Below are 23,636 nucleotides of genomic sequence, written 5' to 3'. Positions count from 1 at the left end.
TATAGAAATATAAAGATAAATGACTTCCTTTATTTTTAAATTATGAATTCCTTTCTAGGTTCAGACATATGGCACTAAAATGATTGCGTGAACTTTATTTAAAACCAAGAAAACCAGCTAAAATTAATGAAGTCACAAGTAGAGAAATTTTTCAAAGCATAGTTGGTATATGCTTTGTATTAGATCTTTAAGGTTTGTGTAACCAAATGGAGAATTTAAAAAGTTAATTAGGGGCTATTATTTTTCTCTCCAGTTGTGAATGTTAAAATGGCAAATTTAATGTGACAACATTCATTTCAATGTGATAATTTGACTATCACTTGTTATAAATTCATTAGTTGTAAGAAAGAATGATACTAACATAAAGTTGTGACCAACAATTGTTAATTTAAACACCTGTTATGTTCTTTCATATTGCTATGACAAAATAACATGCCAATTGACAATAGTTGAGTATCTTAAAGTGTAAGTTTATGTTTGATATTTTTATCACACATTTTCCCTTTTTTTCCAAGATAGACATTTCAATTTAATATTTTTCAGGCTAGGTCTTTCAGAAAATAAAAGATTTTTTGCACAGTTTCTCTGTGACAATTTGCCTTTTATAACCTCTCTGGTTTTTTTCATTATATAATATTTTTAAGACAACATTGTCAACTGGAGTGTAATAACGATGTAGACGTCCCAATATTAAATTTTCCACCCAGATTAAACAAGAATCATCACGTAAAGGCATTTCTTAGAATTAGAGGTCTCCAATTGGATTTTAATTCTTCTGCTCCCATGCTAAATTCCTTCTCTGTCTTAGCTAATGAGATGTCTACTTTCCCTAGTAAATCCTGACACTAGCCTTCCTTGACAATCTTATTGGGAAGTGGCCTACATTTCCTTTATTGGAAGAAGGAATATGATATCAAGAATACGAGTTTCGTCTTTTGCTTTGTATCTCCAGGGGCATTTTAATCCAATATGTAAGTGTGTGTTTGAGACAAGCACACGTTTTTTATTAACTTCTGCTCTTGAAATTGGGTAGCAGGAAGTCAAACCAACTAGATTCCTCAGCGTCTGCTTCCAAGAGTCACCTGAAGCAAACACCTAGATGATGGCATTAGAAAAGAGGATTCCTGAGGAAACTAGAGTAAGGCAACGTTAGCCAGAGCTTCTGTTTATGTATTGAGTGCCTACTACGTGCCAGGTGTGTTATGGGAGAGAATTTCTCATCCTCAGCTCCAATGTCAAAACAATCTTGCCAAGAAGTATTATCATTTCCATTTTACAGAAGAGGAAAGTGAGGTTACAAAGCCTAAGGAAGCTCTCCAACCTTATACAGCTAGAATGTACTGGAGGCCAGACTCAATTCTTGTCCGTCCTGCTGCACTTCATTGCTCTCCAGTGTACATAACAGAAGTTGGTTTGGGAAGAAGAAGATATTAGCTTCTAGTAAGGCTCATTTCCCTTTCTTTCCCAGGACATGTAGAGATGGGCGACTTGGAGAGAGAACTGTCTCCATTTCATAGCTTGAGAAAAAAAATAACCTCCCCTACTCACAATTTGTCCCTGAGCTCCTGGCCAAGCTGTAGGCTGAGAAATTGGCGAAAACTTCATAAAAGGATTCTCTACAATAGTACTTCTCAAACATTAATGAAGAATTAAACCATTGAGGGTCTTGTTAAAATATGCAGATTCTAATTCTGTAGGTTGGGGTGGGGTCCGAGATTCTGCCTTCTAACAAGGTCTCAGGCGATGCTGATGCAGCTGCTCTGTGGACCATGCTCAGAGCAGTAAGACATCTCTCCTTTGCTGCCTCATCGCAATAGTGGATGCATACAAGGGAGCACTGATGGAGAGGTCTCCACATCACTTTGGACAAAAAGACTAACATGATTCATGGACCCTACCCAGAGTTAATTCTTCATGTATCAAATCGTTTAGCCCAATTTCCTTTTAATTCCACTTCTCATTTCTCACCTATTAAACTTCATAGTTTCTCAGAGAAAATATGTAGTGATTTTTAGTATGATTAATATTTATTTTCAGCTTTAGTGAAACTGAGACTATAAAGACAACTGATCAGAACAAACGGAGATCTTGAACCATTTAATTTCATGAACCTACATTACACTTCTCCTTCCATAAAGTGGACGAGAAGAGGATCAGCTTCTTCAAGTCATAACTAAAATATGTATTAATTACGTATGTCCTCTATTAGGCAATGGGCATAGAAAAATATCAAAACCCAACTCTGTTTTGGGAGAGTATATTCTAGCGGAAGAAAAAGAATTGTAAATAGAAAAGCAGAATATGTGTGCATGTATGTGTGTGCACGTATAACTATGGGGAACGAGCAACTTCTTCCAGGCTCAGGGGAGTAGCGATCAGGGAACATTTCACAGAAGACTTGTATCTATAACTAGCATTCGCATGGAAGAGAACATTCCAGACAGTGGGAAAAAACATTCAGATACTCAGAGGCATAAAATTACACAATATGATTTGGTGCATTTGGCTCTAACAGTTGTTGAGACAAGTATGAGAAAAATCCAGGCCTCTATGATAGGTCTTAATTCAGGCAAACCCAGATACAGAGAATTCTGCAGGCTGGAGAGAAAGAGGCATGGGAAATGAAGAATTGATATCTTCATCAAAGGCCTGCCAGTCACCAGTCATCACTAAATGTGTTCTTTCAGGTTTGAGGGATATAAACTATTAATAGAGTAATAGTTAATACCAAGTTCTTTGTCCTCTGACTTAGATAAATGGAACTAGCCATGGTTTTTTCTCAAACTTTAATGCCAATAATAAAAGAATGACTTACGATTCCCAGAGTAGCAACTGTATATTAGGAAATAAAAGTTACCATATGCAGCTCTACAGAAGACTTGCATGCACGATGGGAATGAGTTATCATAAGCTTATGAGTTATCATAAGCTTATGAGTTATCATAAGAGTCACGCAGAGCAGAATTTCATATACTACTAACCAATCTTGGCCTCTTTTTATGTTTTCCCTTTTGAAATAAAAAAGGAGTGAAAAATTTCATTTTTTGAAGTGTCTCTTTAACCTACACATATTAAAAGAGTCATGCACACAGGTGTGTGGAAGGGGCTGTCTGATATCTCAGAGGGATGCTTTACACCCTCTCTTTCTTCCCTTCACAGCAGTGAGGGCACCTGAAGGACCGTGTGTAGTCTTACTCACAAAGCATTGTCATAACATTAGCTAGGTAGGGGTGATTAGAGGGACCCCACTCTTTAAACATACACACATTCTGAATTACTCCAAAGAGATCATTACCTCCATCTAAACAAGGGAAGTCCAAAAAGCAAACCTAGTAATTTTTGTTTTTTTGAGGAAGACTAGTCCTGAGCTAACATCTGCCACCAATCCTCCTCTTTTTGCTGAGAAGACTGGCCCTGAGCTAACATCTGTGCCCATCTTCCTCTACTTTATATGTGGGACACCCGCTACAGCATGGCTTGACAAGCGGTGCATAGGTCCGCACCCTGGATCTGAACATGTGAACCCCAGGCCACCAAAGCAGACTGTGCAAACTTAACTTCTGCGCCACCAGGCTGGCCCCAACGAACCTAGTAATTTTTTATAGGATTTCACAAGTTGAACCTAACCTAAAACTTAACCACTAAAATGGAAAATGTTTATATCAATAACTTCATGAGAAGGCTAGTTATAGGTTACTTGTCATACTTACAAAATCACTTTACTTCGATTCTCACACAACGTTTTCATATGTATGAAGCTTGAGATTTTCTAGCTTCTTAACTATGTTCCCTCTTTTAGGATTTTCCACAGGTTACCTTCAAACTGGACACAGGGATGAAACAGGCTTATACTGCTAAGAACGTACTTGAAAATGATTCTTCCTCAGGTCTGTGGTTTAAACTCTGTGGAAGACCAGAGGAAAAGAATGTTTCCTCCTCGTCACACTCTGGTGTGAATGTAACGTTTCTGCAAGGTGATAGACGGACTGCAATGAAATGAAAACTCTAGTATATATCAATAAGATGACGATGTATTTATAGAACATGAACCACAAGAGAGCTATACCGAGCGCTTTCAATAAACCTCAATTAACGTGATCAATATTGCTAAAAGAATCTTTAAAAGTGCCTCTGACAGAAAACTTCTTTGAGATTAGTTTTAAATGTTGAGATAGACAAAGTACTTCAACGCCTAACGGGATGAAAATTCCAGTGTGTGAGTCCTAACTCTCAGGATCCCGTGATTATGGCTTGAATGAATCAATGCTTGATGAACTCTTGAATAAAATGTATTTTCCCTTTATTCTTGGGAAAATAAACATGAGCGGCATCCTATATAAGGACTTTAACACACCCTGTGCTAAACCTCTTTGAACATTTTTACTCGTGTTTTTTCTAAGATGTTACATTGTTCTTATCCCTCCTCTCTGATAATTTAGATATCACCTATCAGTCACGGTCCATTTGAGGTCCCACTTCTTCTACAATTCCTTTCTTTATGCTCCAGTTGTATTAAAATTTGAACAACCAAATACAGTTCTTGATTATAGTCTCTTAGAGCAGTCGCCAACTGTTTCTTGTGAGTCTTAGCACCACAAGTGAAAAGTAAGCTCCCTAAAGGCAAGCTTCATTCTATCCTCTGCCTTACCACCCCTCATGTTAATAAGCAGAGCGCTAATCAGTCCATGATAGCTTTGCTGAAAATGCAAATCCTTCAAGGAGAGTTCACACCTTAGGTCAGCTTGCAGGGCTCACAAGCTAATTAGCAGCTTAGCTGGCAAGGTATAGCCACCGTCAGATGAGACCTAGAAGGTCCCAGACACAAAGAACTGAGGATGATGAGAGGAGGACGATGGTGGAGGTAGAAAAAAAGTTCTCTAGAAGGAGTAACCAAGAGGGAAAGACAAACCACTGTCTTGCCTAAGACAGGCCTTACAACACTGATACGGATAGCAAGGTTCTTTTTGAAACATCAAAACAGCAGGCCCTCAAGTGTTCTTTCTCGGATGGAAAATCCCGACAAGAGGGAAACCCCAAAAACACTCTGGTACACTTCACCTTGCAGGTGCCCAAACTAGATAACCCAATGGAGAGAGTTGTTTTTTGCTGAGTCAAAGCCACATATACTATGTCTTTCCATGAGTACTAGTGCCTTAGTGTTCATTTACGCATCCACTCAATCATTTAACAAATGTTTAGCGCCCATATAATATGTGGGTTGACACCATCTGAGGGCCTAGGGATTCTGTTGTGAGCAAAAAGAGTTTGGACCCACACTTCAGAATGTCGTGCCTCCAAGCAGCCGGAGACATTAATCAAATAATGACACTCACGTAAAGCTATTTTAAAAAAAAACCTGGTAAGTATAATGAAGAAAAAGCATAACAAGCCATGAGCACATTTTAATGTTGGAGCAAGCAAAGAGGGCAGAAAAGCGCTCTGGCAGAGGAAACAGCATGTACTAAGTCCCTGAGATGGAAGGAAATATGAAGATTTCTAGGAACCAAAAGAAAGACTCTTTTTAAAGAGTTGTATGAATCCAAGATGGAGAATCCTTCAACAGTTGGCCCGCAATTCCTTAGCCTGGCATTTGGGTTTTTGTGGTCCTTTGAATAAACGGACCCAGAGGGCTCAGTTCTCGGCTGTGGATCAGAGAAGATTCTCGTCCTTCTGCCTTTCCTATGGGGCTGCATTTGTGCCTTTGTGGGCAGTGCTTGGCAAGACCCCTGACTCCAACAAAACTTTTGAGTGGCTTCCAAAGTCATGTGGAATCTGTTGCTGGGTAGAAAAAGCCATAGGAACTTTGAGAGGATATTAAAGATGCCTGAAGTGCCACAGGACTGGTCTACCTCAGGGATGGTCTTACAGCAAAGGTGATCTCATTTGATTAAATGTATTATTCTCCCAGCCCTAGCCCCGGGGAGAAGAGAAAGGTATTAAGTTGGGCAGCTGGCTCAGGGATTCTCAGCTGGGGTCCTATTAATACGGGAACTCCCTGACCTGCAATGCTTCAGTTAGAGATATCAAGGAAGCTTGCTTCTCCATTGCTGACAGCCGGGCGATGGGCCTCCTATTTCATCATACACGTCATTATTAGTTTCCTTAAAGACTCTAAAGTTTGATTTCCTTTACTGATTTAAAGGGGGGCGGGGAAAGGCATTCTGTGTTCTTTCAGAGTGAATATTACATTTTCAAACACCTTGATTAGGAAATTATTTTTTATCATTATCACTTTCATTGGATTACACGCATTCCTTTGTGACTTGGGAGAATGGATTGATCAGGAATCTATGGGAGGAAAGAGGATAACCTGAGGCTTTTGGAAAATATGCTTTTTGGACAGAAAGCCATCCTTGTGAGGAGAACTAGGGAAAAAACAAACCCCCATACTATATACTTAGTATATTTTATACGTCTTTCTATACTTGAAATATACAGTATCTGCTTTAACCTCTGATAGCTGAGAATCATGTGGGAAGATCATTCTCATCCTAAGAGGGTTCTAACCTTTATTAAGGTACCAACTAATGCAGTCAAAAGGCAATATACTTTTACTTGTTTTTTCCAATTATATTAAAACTCTATCTTCAGAATAAGCAAGTGAAGTCTCAGATAAAGATAAAAAGCTGAAGATATGACAGACTCAGAGGGGAAAAGTACCTGAAATTGAACATAAAATTAAAGCATTGTAAACTCTGAGGCTTTTATTATGCTTTTCCTCATGTTGCCACCTAATAAGGCTTTTCAAAATTGAAAATGAAACGTAGAGGGGAAGAGTTCTAAAAGTGATGGAGGAAACGGATGCTAGAAAGCAGGCCATTACTACTTAAGATCTCAGACAGGTAGAAGCTGTGTGTTCAAAAATATTTCAAGAATAATTCAGTTAGGGTGAAATATCTTTGTCTGAAACTTAATTGTTTTATCTCAACTTTTCCTTTCTGTGGCTCAGGCACCTTATAAACAGCGAATTTTGCTCTCGGGAAATTTTCCATTTTCCAAACTTGAAACTCTAACAATATAGGCCTATTGAGATTTATTTCAACACGTGGGTTTGCCCTTTCTAGCTCTCACTAAGAGCTCATTGGCATCCTCAGGGTCACTCAGCATCACACACACCTCATTGCAGAAATTTCCTATTAGTCCTGGATTTTCTCCGTTCGCCCTCGATGGCTGCTGCTCTGTGAACTGCTTCTATATTATATTTTGCCGCTTTTAAAACAAAATTCCATTGGCGGGAAGTTCGTAAGGTTCATGATTCTTCGTAGGGACCTAATATCTGGTTTAAATATCAGCACCATCCAGCTTCTAAAGCAGCTGGTGAGCTATGCCCTTAGTTTTACCAACACAGCCCTCTGGTTCTCGACATCTGAAATTTCTCTGGATAAACCCCCTGACTTGCAGTAATTAGCAACATTTAAGAGCGACCCTACCAATCCCCTCATGAACTCGGAGGCCCCCGTTTTCATTGTATTATCAATTGCTTTGTTCATTGTTCGATTTTAATTGCATCAATTTCCCCAAAGCACACTATGTGCTATAGTCAAAGTCTACAGGTATAAAAGCAATAATTAGATCTGCACGCAGTGTCAAAGTTCCATTTCCGTTTTTCTACTAAAGAGGCCAGTCCCACTGCCTTTGTAAGCTCTTAGCTTTATTACAATTATTCAGAAAAGACTCTGAGAAAACCTGTGCTGTAACTCCTACGTATGTGTCCAAGATGCAAACCCTTAGAGAGGTATCCTTCAGCAGAGCAAGTGGTATCTCATCTCAAGCACTTCTGAAGCTGTTCCCATAAAGCTCTTAAAACATTGTCCTAGAAGTCTTACATGTCATAACGTAGAGATGACTCCATGCCATTTCTCGGGAAGCCTTGAGGTTTTTTTCAAATTTCCGGAATTACGGAACTACCCAACAGTTCAAAGAATTATTCCCTCCGCACAATGCACACATTATTGCACTGTTTGCATCTTCGTGTTGCCTCTCTAGTGGCTAGTGCTGTACTTGTCAAACATCTAGAGCCCACTGTCTTCTCCTGAACCCACTCTATACGCATACAATCATCTTAGAATGCTCTAAAATAGAGAACAACCGATTTCACACCCCTCCGCAAACAACACATGCTCTTAACCAGGCCCTCAGACACACAGCTCCCTGCTACCGCGCATCCTGCCTCTGCTGGCTGGAGCCTTCCCAAACCGGAGCCTAAATAAAGGAGCAGTGTGGCTGCGGTGGTGCCGCCACCCCCTGCTCGGTGCAGGGCTCCCTACATCAGCACATGTGGAGCACAGGACAGTCGTGCACCCCTCCCTGCACCCCCACTCTGGGACAGGACCCTTCTCCTTGCACAACAGATCACAATGCCAAAACAGGGAAAAAATGGGACCAAAGAAGAGGGCAGTTTGATCTTTTCAGAGATGGGTGCTAGGCAAGCAGCCTTCTGTTTGTACCTGTCACTTCTCATGCGGAGAGTCCAAACGTAAAGTGTCACACATGCGTGCGTCTTTCCTCGGAGTCACTGTTTACTGGCCCTCTTAACAACAACAAGAAGTGCCGTATAGGATGTCCAAAGAAACACAGTCGACCCTTTCAAAAATGGAAAGCTGTGACTGCTGGAAAAATATCTTCTGCGAGCCCTGCTGGGTAGTTTGTACTTGAAGTAAAACCGCCACCACCCACTCCCCCTTCAAGCCAGGATGTCAAAAGGCAGGGAACCGAAAGGAACTGGGAGCCAGTCCGTCCCTATCACAAAACAGCCATGGGAGCAATTTCATGCTGGGAAGAGGCACGACAAGTCGGAGAGACCATCTCCTCAGGACGGGAGGAGAGATATGGAGCCATTTTTCACTAGGTTCACAAGAAAATGTCAGCTCACAGCTGCTAGGGCACCGCCAGAGCGCATCTTAATTTGGTCAAAAGGGACCCAAGCCAGTCACCCTCATGGAACATTTTCTTAAACAGTCCATTACAAATCCAATTCCGTCTGCTCTGAGCATCTTCTTGAGACAGTCTTTGGCAATTGCATGGCACAGATTTGCATCCTATTGGAAACTAAACACCTTCCCCCATTTCCTCTTAGAATCATGTGAATTAGACACTTCTAATAGTCACCAAAAAAAGAGGAAGAAAAAAACCACCTCTCCCCACTCTCCACCCTCCTCCAGCTTCTTGACTAAGACCACTGGGCAGTTTACTTCAGAATAGAGCAGATTCTCAACCAGCACAATGGCAAACTGGCATACAAGTCCGCTATCACGGAAAGCACAGGCGATGCTTTCTTTGTAAAAACACAGGAAAATACACATGCTGGAACAAAAGACTATCTGCACAGCGAGAAACAAGAGAAATCATGGGTTTTACACACATCTGTATCCACTTATACACAAACGGCTTTGTGCCTATTTTAATTATGACATATTGGATTCTCTCCTCAAACCAGATCCCAATAAAATTAATTTGTAAGCTTTGGCTCCAACGGGAGGCAAAACATACTCCACCGGAAGAATACCTGGTGTGTGCCTTTGTTGGTAGGGTGCCATTTCAAACTTATTATATTTGAACTCAATTATCTGGGAAATTAAGATAAGGCAAATGCAGTCAGCTATCTCGGAATCATTCTGACATTACAAGAAATGCCAAGTCAGCAGATATTCGCTGTTTACATTTCCCAATAACCTAATCGTGCATTTGCAGCCTTCTGGAGCAAAATGCTAACTATTATCCAAACAGCCACCTGACAATCTCAGGCTGAAACACACATTCTGACTCCGAAGGGGACACCGTGATGGCTCTCCACTGGCCGTGCTGAACAAAAGCTCTGCACGCACGCGAGAGGCATTTGGTAAATGAAGTGAGAGTCGAATCAAGTTAGGTTCACATCTGGTGGAATATGGCACTGCCTACCCCAGGGTTGGGGAGCAGAAGGGCTCGGGGTTATGAATAGAAGACACACACACGGAGATACACAGAGAGAGATTCAAGCCAGACCGGGCAGCTTCAGCTTACTAACCTAGAGCTCCGTTCAAAGGAAGCAGAGCAGCGCCGTGTCCTCTCCCACCTCTCCATGGTCCTCAGTCAGGGTCTTCTCAAACCACCTGTACTGATCCAACCCACGTTCAGACAAGATCATCTTCTCGACAGAAGCAGTCTCAGCTGAGCTTTGATTTTTTCGGCATGGATGCCTAGAATTTTCCTCTTTAAGCCAGACACGGCGACACAAAACTGCCACTGAGGTCTTTTGTTTTCCCCTCCTCTCAAAGATGAAGCATGCAGCACTTCTCGCTCCCTCTCTCTCTTCCTCTCTCTCTCCCTCTCCCCTCTCTCGCTCACGCTCTCTCCCTCCGTTTCTCTTTCCCCAACCCCCACCAGCAACCTCCCTCCATCCGATCCCCGCTCGGTCGGGGTCATTTACGTCTCCCAGCAGGAGAACCTGTGCTCCGTAGGCGCCTGTCTCTCACTTAGGGGTTTCCTCTGTGGAAGGAAGGGAGGGGGGGCGGCTCTAGGTGAAGTCAGGTGACCCCTCCGTTAAAAGCTTGTGAGATGGATGGAGTGTGTGAATTTTAATATACACACAGGCACACTTACATCACAAAGCAGGGAGGAAAACCTAGCTTCTAGAGATTAGGCGTTTTTGGTTTTGCTTTCATAGTCCCCTTTTAGCAATTAAGAGAAGCTAGAATAGTATAATGAAATGTAATTAAACTTTTCAGTGTTAATAACAAGGCTGCATACTTTCAGAGTCATCCAACTGAACAATTCTTTTAAAGTTGTAAGCAGGACTGTTTCTTTTTCTTTTGAGGGTCAAAGAGTCAGTCATTTTACTATTTACACACTATTTCTAACTGGTCTCTTCTTTGACATTGTTCAATTTATCTCAAAGGATCATCATAAGGACAAAAGGATCATCATAAAAGACAAAAAAAAAAAAAATATATAGGAAAAAGTGAAAGGAAAAATAGGTGGCAGAAAACCAGAGTGCAGCGCATGGATAGAAATCAATAGTTTCCTATTGTAAAACTAGATTCGATAGTGACTCATTTTTGGCTCTTAGGCAAATAACTTTTCCCTTCTCTGCTTCAGTGTCTCTGTCTTAAAATGGAAGATAAATGTAATAAATGTAGCATCTCCCATCTCCGCCAATCAAGCAAGACTGGCAGAGAAAGTTATGCAGGTAGATACACCATTCAGGGCATCAGATACAGAAGTAACTGGAAAAACCTGTGCTGACCTTGTATCTTGTTGAAGACAAATTGATAGTCTACAGACCTACACCCTAAAGAGTAAGTTTACTACCACCTGGTTCCCTGCTCCAACATTTCTGATACCCAATGGAGAGCCTCTCTCCTAGCTCTACCATTAAATAGGAATAATATGCATTCTGCTCTTAGAAACTCAGCAAAGAAAAATGAGATAATCTCTATCAACTATCTTGAGAACTCAAGATAAAAAGTATTTTATAAAGCTAAATGATTAAGTAATTAGAAGGAGGATCAACAAATTGGTTGAGAACGTATCAGAGGAAGAATCTCTTATTTGGCTTTTGCTGTTGCATGCATGGATTCTTAATTTCAAAAGCGTGGTGATATGGTGCCTCAGCAAAAGAGGAAAATAGGAGGAGAGCTGACACAGAATCCCATTATCCCTGCCTCGAAAGATAACATTTTGAACTCTTACACAAACAACCTCTCTTTCTCTGGAGCGTGTGATGTCAGGAGAGCACAGCATTTACTTCTGGGACTGGGCACGCCCGCTGAAACACACGCAGTGCCCTCCATAAACACCACTCAGGGGGAGACGTGAAATGAGTAACGGCTATTCACTGCTCTTGCTTGTTTTGTATTTTAAAAGCCTTACTTTGCATGGAAAAGATCCTATTTAAGCTTTTAAAATAAATTATATGCTAACTGGCTGCAAATTTAGCTTCAGTGTCTGCTACAAAAATTGGCACCAAAACATTGGACAATCAAAAATTCTTTCCGTAAAAAAGTAAGTTGGCTTAGGCGAATTTAGGAAGACCTACAATTTTGTAGGATGAAAACATAAAGGATTGTACTGTACAGGTTCTTATAACCAAACTAACTGGTCTTTCGCCTTGATTTTTCCCTTCTAGCATTGGGTGGCTTCACTTTGCATCCACCCCATTTTTTTTTCCTCCACCTCACCCTCTGGCCTTTCTTCTTTTGACCTTGGCATCACTTTCCTTGAATATGCAAAATGTTGGCAATGAGAGAGAGGGTGGCAAAGACATCTTCTATTATGTCAGATAATACTTGGGCTTTACCCAAATTCTAATGTATGGCAAATTTGAAGCTCTGTGCTATTCTAACAAAGAAGTAGTGAACATGGAATCTAGACTATATATTTTGTTATTAAAATCAAAGGGTCTTGATTTAAAGGGGCTTATTAAGGCTCACCAATGACAGGCCAATACCCAAAATAAAGAAGATGAATTAGCAAAAATGTTATAACAACTAACCCCAGCCATCTTTCTAAAAGGTCATCAGGGAACAAACTAAAGGACAGACAGAGAGTAGAATAAATCTTTACTCATGTGTTCATTTATTCCACCAACGTTTATTGAGCACTTCCTTTGTGCTAAGCACTATTCTAAGCTCTGAGGAGTACAAGATAAATAAAACAGAGTCTGGGCTTTTTCAGAAACTGAAAATACGTACTGCTGACATACAATAGATGTTAGTGCAAAATGTTATGGGAAATTGGAAAAAGGGGAAAAATTTTCCTTAGTGGGATGCACGATGGTTACAATGGAATAGGTGACATTTGAACTGAGCCTTTAAGAATGTGTTTTCCAGCTAAGAAAGCAAAGGCAGGCAATTTCAGACCAAGAGACACAGAAAACATGAACAGAGACCCTCGTGCAGTGCGGTGTGACTGGACTACGGGTGCTGGGGGACAGTGGTTAGAAAGGGAGATGGGAACAGGCTGTGAAGGATCTTCAATGCTCTGTCCAAGAATCTGTGATTTATCTGAGATGCAATGGCAAGTTATCTAAGGTTCTTTGGCTAGTAGATTATTTGTTTTACAAAGATTATTTTGGCAGCAGCGCAAAGGGTGGACTAGAGCAGTGTTTCCAAACTTTCCTAGCGATAAGAATTACCTGCAAGTGACAGCAGAGATTCCTGGGTTCCACTCCAGATCTGGAGGAGAAGGTCAGGACTCTCTCTTTTTAACAAATGTCCCAGGTGACTAGACATATAAGGATCATTAAACAGAGAGCTAATACACTCGGGATCATTGTTAAGCCAAATGAAAGACTCCGGCTTTTTTACACTTAAATAAGAGATTTTTACATAAAGGTTGAGAACACTTGAGAATCAAATAAGACGAATGGGCTTACCTTGCACCATGAAATATAAAATTAATACAATAGTCTATGCAATCATATTCTTATTTTCTCTTATGGGAAATCTTTGGTCCTGTCAGGCTGAGCGTATTTATTATCTCTCACTCACATCGGGGATAATAATGCTATTAGAAAACTCTCATATTAGTGCTAAGGGATTTAGCTTTTTAAATTCTCACAATAACTCTGTGAGGTACTATTACCACCACTTTACTAACCATTGAGAAAAGTGAAGTCTGGAGACATTAAATAATTCACCAAAGGGCAGAAAACTAATAAATGGCAGTTTCTGGATTAGGACCCAAGTCTGTGCTGTATGATTAATAACATATCGTATCTTATTTCTACTCCTCTGGAGCTCAAAATGTAGCAGTTGATTATATCCATAGATAATATTGTTACGTTTTGCTTTCTACTCTTCTGCTTTCTGATTACAGATTCAATTTTAGTAGTTGAACTCTGTTTCTGGGCTTAAAGCCTTTCTCTGCCACTTCCAAGCTGTGTGACCAAAGGCAAGTCATTTAACCTCCCAGTGCTTGAGGTTCCTGACCTATCTCATTGCTTCATCTTGCGGCTTAAACGAGAATCCATGTTAGGTATTTAGTTCAATGCCTGGAACTATTAGATACTCACGAAATGTTAATTATTATTTTTTATTATCATTATTTTGTTACTATTAACAAGTGAGAAGCAAATTTTCTATATCTCCCTATGAGTTTTCCATTTCATCCAGAGCTATTTAGGGGTGAAAAAGCACCAAGGACTCTGTATATTATTAAATGTAATTGATGTAGCTTTCATTTTAGTTTACAGAGCTGCAGTGAATTTGATCAAATTAGGAAGCTGCACCAACTACTATTTAACTAATCATTAACTACACATATTGCATATACATACATATACATATACAGGCACATACTCTTGAGACATTTCTGATGGCTTCCCGGCAAGTGGAAAGTAGAAATGCTACAGTTTTTTAAAAGCCAGCACTTGTATTTTAGCAGCAAGCTAAATATTAATTCTTCTTAAAAATCAATGCTATCTGCTTTCCACATATACTACTGTCCTTTTTTCTAAATAAATATTCCAATATTTCCATGGAACATTTCCTTACATTCTGAGATATGTTTACCAGCAAACAAAATTTTTGTTAAGTGTGCAATGTACTTGTCAATTAAGCACATGTTTAGTATAGATATGGGATTGTGCTTACATGAAATCAAAACCAAATAAATAGTAGATCTTATCTGACAGTGGGAAAAAAATTCTGCAAGAGAATTATGGGTATCACATTTTGCAAACTATAGACAAACACGACCTTGACAAAATTCTCTTCTTCTTTTTCCAGTTATATAAATTGTTGATCCTATAGGAAAATATCCTACTATTGACGGTTTATTGAGTGTGGACTAAGTAATGGGTGTGTAACTCTGTTGACCATTAGGTGTGAGCGTAGAGTACTTTGGGGTTGGCAGCTATAGTTAATGTTTGCAGCGCCTGGATCTCTGGGAACTTTCTTTCTCTGTGTCATAGGCTGCATAACAATTTTTGTCAGAACCAACTCATCTCTTTTTGACTGTTTATGCCAAATTAATGCATTTTCAGTCACTGTCAAAAGTATCCTATGCTATTTGAAGATATTTATATGTATGTGCACGCATGCCTAATTATCATAGGCAATGGTTAAAGTTGATCATCCCATTCTAAGAGAAGAAAAGCAAAACGCAGAAAATTCCTGCTTTGGGTTTTTCTTTAGCCTTGACTAACCTGTCAAAGCAGGTGCTTTAAGAAGGGCCTTTAAATATAGCACAGTGTCAAAGACATGGGGCTGTAGCAACCGTTTCCTAGCTGTGTGGTAGTAGACAAGTTATTTATCCGTGAAACAGTGATGATATCTGTTGCATAGAGTTCTTACGTGTTAAGTGAAATAACGCACATAAAGTGCTGAGCATCGTGCCTGGCACACCATTACTACCCCCACCATTATCACCACCATCATCATCACCACTACCAGGATCATCACGTCATTTCCATCACCATCACCATCATCACATCATAATAATCCTCCTCCTACTCATCAGCACCAATATTTATCATGTACCAGGCACTGCTCTAAATAAGCACACAATAAATGGGAGTTTCCATTATTAATGCAATAACATTTTCTTTCACTGATTTTTAGCACCTGGCATTGCATACTTGGAGCCTTTTACCCCAATGTAGAACACACCATCATCAGAACACAGACCCTCATCAGAACAAAAGCTTACGCTTAAATACTGTTCAGTACATGAAGTAAAAAAACCTAGCACGCTTGCCTCTTCATTATCAGTCTTTCCTCTCCATAAACATCTCAGCTTCAGATCTTGCACAGGTCCTCCCTAGACGATTTCTAAGTCCTCTGAAGGTAATTCATCATGCATTAACAATCCACACAAAAATATGCCTCATCCGACTGAAGAGACCCAAGCACAAGTAGACAGCTTTCTGTCCCGAGTGGGCATACATAAATTCCACTGTTGACAGCTGTCCTGTATGGATCTGCATTTCTGATCTCATAATGAGTCATCCCACTTCTGACTTCTGTCAACCAGGCTGAACTGTGATCTTTTATTTTCTCCAGAAGCTCATGCTTTTCCATACACTTCATCTCCTTTACCTTGTGAAACTTATCAGATGGACATAAGTGGGGGCATCCAGGGGATAGCCTGCTCTATAAAACAAACTTTGCCTGGGCTGATCCCAGACAAAATTGTGAAGTGAGTGCAATTTGTTGTCCATACCTTCCACTTTTCCTTCCTCTGCCCTTTAAATCCCTCGGTGGCACTTGCTCCATTGCCTTCACAGTCTTCCCTGATTTTGATTCTCATCTAATAACAAAACCAAAATTCAGCAGAATACACTGTAACTTTGTATCTGTTACCTGGAGTAGGGAGTCTTAGTGACTTGGATGGTTTGTGCAATCTGTTAAAATGAAAACATTCTTTGGAAGTAGAGACTAAAAATAATTTCCAGAAATTTTAAACTATGGCCTAAAATATGTCTGTGGAAATGGACTGAACTTAACACAGCATATTTCTTACAAAGCCTAATTTCAAATCATGAAGGAAAAGGAATAGGGTGGGAGCTATATGCTCTGTCTTGACTAACCCGGCATTAGAAAAATGCACAGTGGATAGAAACCTTGGCTTTGAATTGTAACTCCACCACGAACTGATGATGTGACTTTGGACAAGATAGCTTAAGGTTCCTAAGCCTTAATTTCCTCATCTGTAAAATAGAGGATATAATATCTAAACATAAATGCAACCGTTGAATTGCTGGCACAGAATCTGACACATCATAGGCTCTCAGGAAATTGGACTTCTTGCTCTTCCTAAGTAGTAAGTCACCTGCCAATTAGCTCCTTTTTTCATGGGTCTCCTTTCATGGATCACCTGTTCTGCTCACGTCCCTTTAGTTCACCTGATATTTGCATCAGTGTCTTTCAGCATAAGAGGTTTCACTATTCAAGGAAGATGTGCTTTTGCAGAGGGTCTAAATTTTAGTCAAGTAATCTACTTTTTCCAAGGCACCAGAGCAACTTAATAAAACCAAAATCAAATTAAGTTGGGTTGAGAAAGAGGAAAAAGGTAAAGGTAAAGAAAGGAGAGAGGATAGAAGAGAGGGGAGAAAGAAAAGATAGTTACCTGTTTATCTAGTTGCCAAGAGATGGTACCACAGGAGAATAGAAAGAATTCAATTGAACTCTATTAGGATTCAGGAGACCCGGCTTTGGATAACTCATTTAATGTCAATGACTTTCTCTACAAAATGAAGGTATTGAACTTTTCCCAAGATCTCATCCAGCTCTTAGAGTTTAGCTTCACGAGATTAAGCAGTAAAACACTTCCTGAGGACCCTTCGACATCAAACCCATGATACTAGGGACGGTGGGCTCCCACTGACCCAACCTAACTGCTCTTCAGAGACTGCTGCACGCATTACCTACATAGTCCCATTGAATCTTCACACTAGTACTGCTATCCCCACTTTGAAGAGGAGGAATTTTTGGCTCAGTGAGCTTAAGTGACTTTCCCCAGGTCAAAGAGGCAAAGGGACAGAGCAGGGATTAATAACACCTTTCAATATGAAAGGCCCAGGTACTTTTTACTGCACCATGCTGCCACCCTCTGGGACAGAAACCGGGAATAAAGCTAAATAGAAATTAAACCTTCATTGAATGACTCTGCGATGATATTTCAGATGGAACGTGAAGACTGCTGCAACAATCATGGAAATCCGAAGAAAATACACCCTGCCGTGGCAGTGATGCGATGCTTAGTGTTTAACAACTGGCACTAAGGGGAAAAAAAAAAAAAACAGAACCAAACTGATCTGTAGCATTTACCAATTTCTGTAGAGTAAATTTGCTACCATAGCCATTTTCAAGCTACCAACCTAAAGTCACCAAACTGGGGTTGGGAACAGATGGGCACAAATGGCTCTTTCAGGCCAGTGCTGGCCATCTCCAGCTTATCACTCTGGTTGTGTGTGTGTGTGTGTGTGTGTGTGTGTGTGTGTGTGTATGAACCTGAATTTATATGCCACTTCAACTTTCTTAAAAAAAACCACAAGGGCAAAATATCAGTCCAAATGTTTTTCACGTAACTATGGTCTGTGTGCTTCCATTATGCCCTAATGAGTTTCCCTTTTTTGGCCCATTATGCAGATTACTACTCTAGCTCTTTAAGTTTCAAAATATCACTGTCAATGATCCCAGCAAATAAAACAAAACCTCCAAGATCCCAATCTTGACCTTCTTATTTCTTTCCACATACTGGTTGCTTGTTACATCCCTTTTGAAAGAATATTTTTTAAGATTTCTTATGAGATGTGTGAGGTTTTCAAGGAACCCCCAAGGCAGGGTTCCTCCTGAAAACCAGCAGGTGATGACTGCATCCTTGCCACTTCTGTCTCAGCAAAGGGCATTAGGGAAACCTGAGCAGAAAGGAAAAACAAAACCGCCCCCACGGCCCTGCATCCCTTATTCCTCCCCTTCAAGTGCCATGACTGTTGGAATTCCTCTGGAATAAAAGCAAGATGATGGACAAGTGGCAGGGAAGTTGCATGCATAATTTACACAACACCGGAGCCAGCAGAAGAGTTGTCATTTGTGTGGGCTGCCTAGCAAATGACATTCAGATGCATCGTTTGAGGAATGACTTCTGATTGCTGAGACGATTTACTTCATCTTACTCGTTTCTTTCTTCTGATTGTGAGACAGAGAAGTAACGATAGAACAGAGGATTAAATGTAAGAGTATTATGTGAGAAAATCTGCACAAGTGCTCGAATTATTGCCCATATAAATGTGCGGAAACTTCTCCCCACCTGTTAAATAAAGGAAAAGAAAATGGATGCTGAAAGCATTACTATCCTTTAAGGAAAATGAGATCTGAATTGAGGAACAATTCCTCTTTTAAAAACTATGATAAAGGGGAGGGGAAAAAATCCTAAAATTTTGATTATCTACAGTACAATATACTTATATCTTAGGATGGCCTACATAGTAAAAAAAATGTATTAGAAAGTTAAAATAAGAAGTAATTTTTTTATAATAGATGAAATAATGCTTTAGGACTACACGAAAGCAAAGGATGTTAACATTAGGAACAATATCCTATTAGCTTGATAGGCACCAGAAGAGATAGCTGAAAGAAACTGGATATTAGACGCTGAAAAATTTTTGCTTTGAAATCTTTAAGAATACAACTTAAATATCTTTCCTCAATTGTTATTTTTCTTATTAATAAAGAGTTAAGTCAGAGTAACTCATTGGAGTTTCCTCTTAAATGATTCTTTAAAACCCCACATTGCCCTAAATTTTGGACAACTTCATAAATGATGGAAACAAAATTAAAATAAAAGCACGATTCAGATTTTTCAAAATTTCAAAAGGTCTCTCAACTTTAGATTGTCAATTTAGGAAATAAAAGTTTTATCTCATGAAGTTTAAAACAGCACAAAATTGAGTCAAAGCTGAGGTTCTTCCAACTCAGGAAAGTGTCAGGAGTCAGGTGACAACTTCAAACAGGACGGCAGGGTAAGAGGTGAGGAGAAGAAGGAGGCATCACCAATTCCTTAGAACAAACAGGTCTGGGTAAACAAGCGGATACATGGTTACGCGCAGGACAGTTTGAGGGGGGCTAACTCCTAACTTGGGTCTAGTGAATCTGTCTTCCCATTCTTCCCTGTCCCTACTTCATATCATCACCCCAACCATTTACCTCCCACAGTCAGTGAGGGATGGGATGGCCCTTTGATGAAGGCGTGAGGAAGAAGTGAGTCTGAGTTTGAACCATTATGAGTTTAGAGAACCTGATAGAAATTCCACTGGAGATGTTGAAGGGGTCAGAGCTGGGAGCGTAGATTTACGGAGCATTCAGGGCATGACAAAGTCCTCTAGCTAAAGCGGTGAGAATGGGTGATACCATCCAGGAAGGGGCTCGGAGTCACACTCTTCCTACACTGCACTTTCTACATTTATATTCTCCTCTTCCAACTAGTCTGCAAACACCGTGAAGGTCAGAACTGTCTCTTATGCTTGTATATCCCCTACAGCACTAATACGTGCATGTTAATTGGTCATCTTAATATTACTCTTTAAGATGGAATCATCCAGATGATCAATTACAATGACTATACAGACTTAGACACACACTTGGATAAAGACTCGAGTATCTTCTAATAACAAAACAAAATTTTGATGCTAAAATAAAATCTAAAGGGTGTCCTGAAATGGCCAGCAGTAGGACAAAGAATGTATTCCAGAATGATTCATGACATAAAGCCATGTCAACTTTATTTTTGGAGGATGTTGATTTGACTTGGAGATGGTTAAATGTGTCACTCTAAAAGTGGAAGTGTGCTCACATGATGTGAAAGAACATAATTACAGCCGTCCCTTGAGAGCCCATTCATTTACAGTGCTATTCTGGAAACACTAAGTTTTTAAATCGGCTTCCATTGTTTTTGGAAGGAAGTTCCACCGTGTGGGGGCTCGGAGCTTTGCCCACTATGGGTTTTCTCCATTGGAATTCGATAAAAGATAATCTAGTTAAAACAGGTGAATCCATGAGGCGCCAATTGCCGGCTCTCAGGTTGAGAAACTCTCCATCCTCTGGCAGACACGCCCACCAGTACTGCGTCCCTGCCCGGGTTTCTGGAGAGTCGCGAGGTACCCACGGACAATTTCACTATTAATGACTAGCAAAATTACTACTGTAGTGAAATCAAGTTTAATTGGAAGAATTGAAGAAAAGCTATATTTCTATTCTAGCACACAAGATGTGGGCTACTTCTTTGAAACGTCAAGCATAGAGACACATTTTATTTAAAGAACGTGGAAACACTCCTTTCCTTCTTTGACTGATTCTAGGATATAGTGTTTTCCCATTAGGGAAGAGATAAGCTGACCACAGTTCTGAACAGTCATACCAACAGCATCGTTACAGTGCATCAGGGAGCTTTCAAAGGCGTTATTTCACGTGATGATTATAACCATCCAATCAGATGGCTAAGGCAAGTATGATAATTCCTGTCTTTCAGATAAGAAAGCTGAAGCTCATAAAGGTTAGGATTAAGTGTACACCAGGGGGATTTTTTTTTCCTGCATTTTTCTCTACCATTAAATAATGCAGTAGCTAAGAATTATGTTTTGCATCATGCTAAAGCTTCTAGCTAGGTATGCATGGTGCTTGAGTTAAGATAATCAAGCCTTTTCTTCAAGCGTATATGTCAATTTATAGGAAAAAAGTGTGTCCTATATCCCATCACTTACATTTATGTCTATATGATCATTGATGTAAAATTCACACAAAAATTCAAACTAACCAAGCAAATAAAGCTCACCCTAGAGCTTTTTTACAACGTAATTTTGAAGCTATCATTTAATTTTGGAAAATCAAAACAAAATGACACATTAAAATATTTTAAAAGGAGACAAAAATCTACACAAGAGGAATGCTTTTAATTTTGTTCTGCTGCAAGTTTCAGTTTCGAGAAAAGTAAATTAGGTTTATGCAAGTGTGAATTTGCAAACAAAATGGAGATTGAATACTTTTACTTTAGAAACCCTTTTTATTGGTTGTACAGGCCGATAGTACAAAGTTATGGAAGTGTTATATTTTAATTTCTACAAATATAGAAAAGTCCTAAGAGATACTAATGGGAAGAAATTATAGATTAGTATTTTAAAAAAAACTATTGAATTGAAAAGCTCTTAACAAAAGCTTTGAACAACGAATTGTCTATTTTGCCATCATGTCAAACATGCTGCCTTTGACACCACTCACTGTTCCTCCCTGAGCATGTATATAACATTTTTGTTAGTACTCTGTTATTTATTTTCTTTTTTGGGATTTAAAACTATGTCATTTACTCACATAATTGCTCCTCTCACAGCCATATCTTTACTCCTTGCTTTTGAGAAAGCCATGCTATTTATTTCTCCTCTTTCCTGTCCCATAGGTGAGTCATCTAACTTGTCTGAGCAAAGTGTCCATATCTATAAAAGTTGGACAAAATAGTCTTTATATGATCTCTTCCAATTTTAAAACTTTATGCAGTTTTAGAGAAAACCTGAAGGGTCCCACAATATGTTGTAACACTGAAGAACAAGGCTGAGGAGAGTTTCTTTTTCACTCTCTGCCAATTATGCCTGGACCCTTTCCTGGTTGATCTTTTGTATCCTAGACAACTGCACATTGAGAATGTGAGATGGAGAGAGACAGGGTCTACTGGACATCTGTGGATTGCGTGTGTATTAGAGGTGGGAGTTAAGCACCATTACACCCCGAGCCCTCCAAAAGACTCCCCCTTCTCTGTTAAAAGCAGCTCTATGCTTCAGGGTACTCCAAGAAAAACCTTGGCATCATCCTTGCCTTCTCTCTGTCTTCCAATCCCCATAGCAAATCTGTCAGCAAATCCTGTCAGCCATACTTTCAAGACAGGTCCAGAATCTAACACTTTTTCACCATTCCCACTACCAACAAGATACTCCACATCTAATCCGGATTATGGCAGTAGCCTGACTGGTCTCCTCATTTCTGCTCTCTTCTCAGGCAGACTGTTGACCTTGTTAAAACATAAATCCGATCCTATTAGTTCTTTTTAACCCCAAAGACTTCCCATCTCACTCAGAGTCAAAACCAATGTCATAATATGATTTATGAGGCCCTTCACAATTGGCGTGCCCCTCATTGTTCACTGGGTTCTGGCCACACTGGCCTCCTTATGGCCCTTCTGAAACAGCAGCCCGACTCCACCATGGGGCCTTGGTAATTAATGTTTCCTCTGCCCGGAATGCTGTTCTTGTAGATGTCCACATGGCCAGCTTCCTCGTTCTTTCCAGATCTCGATTCCAAGCTTACCTTCTAAACCGAGGTCCTTTCTGACCATCCCACCTATCTTTCATCCCATCCCATCTCTCAGCTCTCACTCCCCTCCAAACATACACACACACACACACACACACACACTTCGTATTTCTCTTTCCTGCTTTGTGTTTTTTTCTTCAGCACTTGTTAGTATACAACATATTGCTTATGCTTACATATTTTAGTTATTTACCTTTTTTAGTGTGTGACGCCTCACTAGAATGTAACCCTAATAAGGCAGGGATTTGAGTCAGTTTTGTTCACTTCTTTATCTTCAGTGCCAAGAACAGTGCCTGGTACATAATCAGCCCCTAGTAAATGCTGGTTGAATTAAATCGACTTAGATCTAACAACAGGATGGAAACTGTGAAGAGCAGGTCAGACTGGATAGTATAGAGGCCACTTTTTTGGTAAAGGGAAGTATAAGCCACTTGGGAATAAGAAGCTACTGTAGGATGTATCACATTCAGTCATCCCAAGTTACAAATGGGAAAACTGAGTCACAGAGCCATTAAGGCCACAAGGACAGTTAGCAGAAGAGCCTACGGCTGGAAGACTGGTCCTCAAAACTTCCCATCCCAGGACACTTTCTCAAGATGCAAACCTTTTTATTTTCAACTTTAGTCAGGATGAAACACAAGCAACACAAAAAAGGATTTTTCTGTTTACCTCAATTGCTACCAAATCCATCAAGTTAACATCAGCCATAAATACGACAATGTTGGGTAACATCCCCTTATATAATAATGTCCCCTTATTAAGAATTAATGTTGGATCAAGTTAAAAAATACATTTTAAACTCTCAAATTACAAGAAGCAATAGCAATCAAGACGGTGTGGAAAGTGGGTGGAGGTACA

At 39.9% G+C, this 23,636-nt stretch overlaps 1 protein-coding gene across 18 annotated transcripts in view; it reads right to left on the bottom strand.

The window, feature by feature from the left end:
• MAGI2 (membrane associated guanylate kinase, WW and PDZ domain containing 2) overlaps positions 1-23,636 on the bottom strand; it is a 1,262,944-nt gene that overhangs the window by 673,323 nt on the left and 565,985 nt on the right. For 4 of the 18 annotated variants that reach the window (XM_070265326.1, XM_070265330.1, XM_070265328.1 and 1 more), the window contains exon 1: positions 10,007-10,481. The exons of the other annotated variants lie outside the window; for them this stretch is intronic. The gene's annotated coding sequence lies outside the window, so the exon portion shown is untranslated. Of the gene's footprint in view, positions 1-10,006; positions 10,482-23,636 lie in introns of those variants that run through there. 18 annotated transcript variants of the gene reach the window in all.

This window comes from Equus caballus, chromosome 4 (assembly GCF_041296265.1).
Source record: "Equus caballus isolate H_3958 breed thoroughbred chromosome 4, TB-T2T, whole genome shotgun sequence".
NCBI classification, from domain to species: Eukaryota; Metazoa; Chordata; class Mammalia; order Perissodactyla; family Equidae; genus Equus; species Equus caballus.
This window is presented reverse-complemented; position numbering and strand designations above follow the sequence as displayed.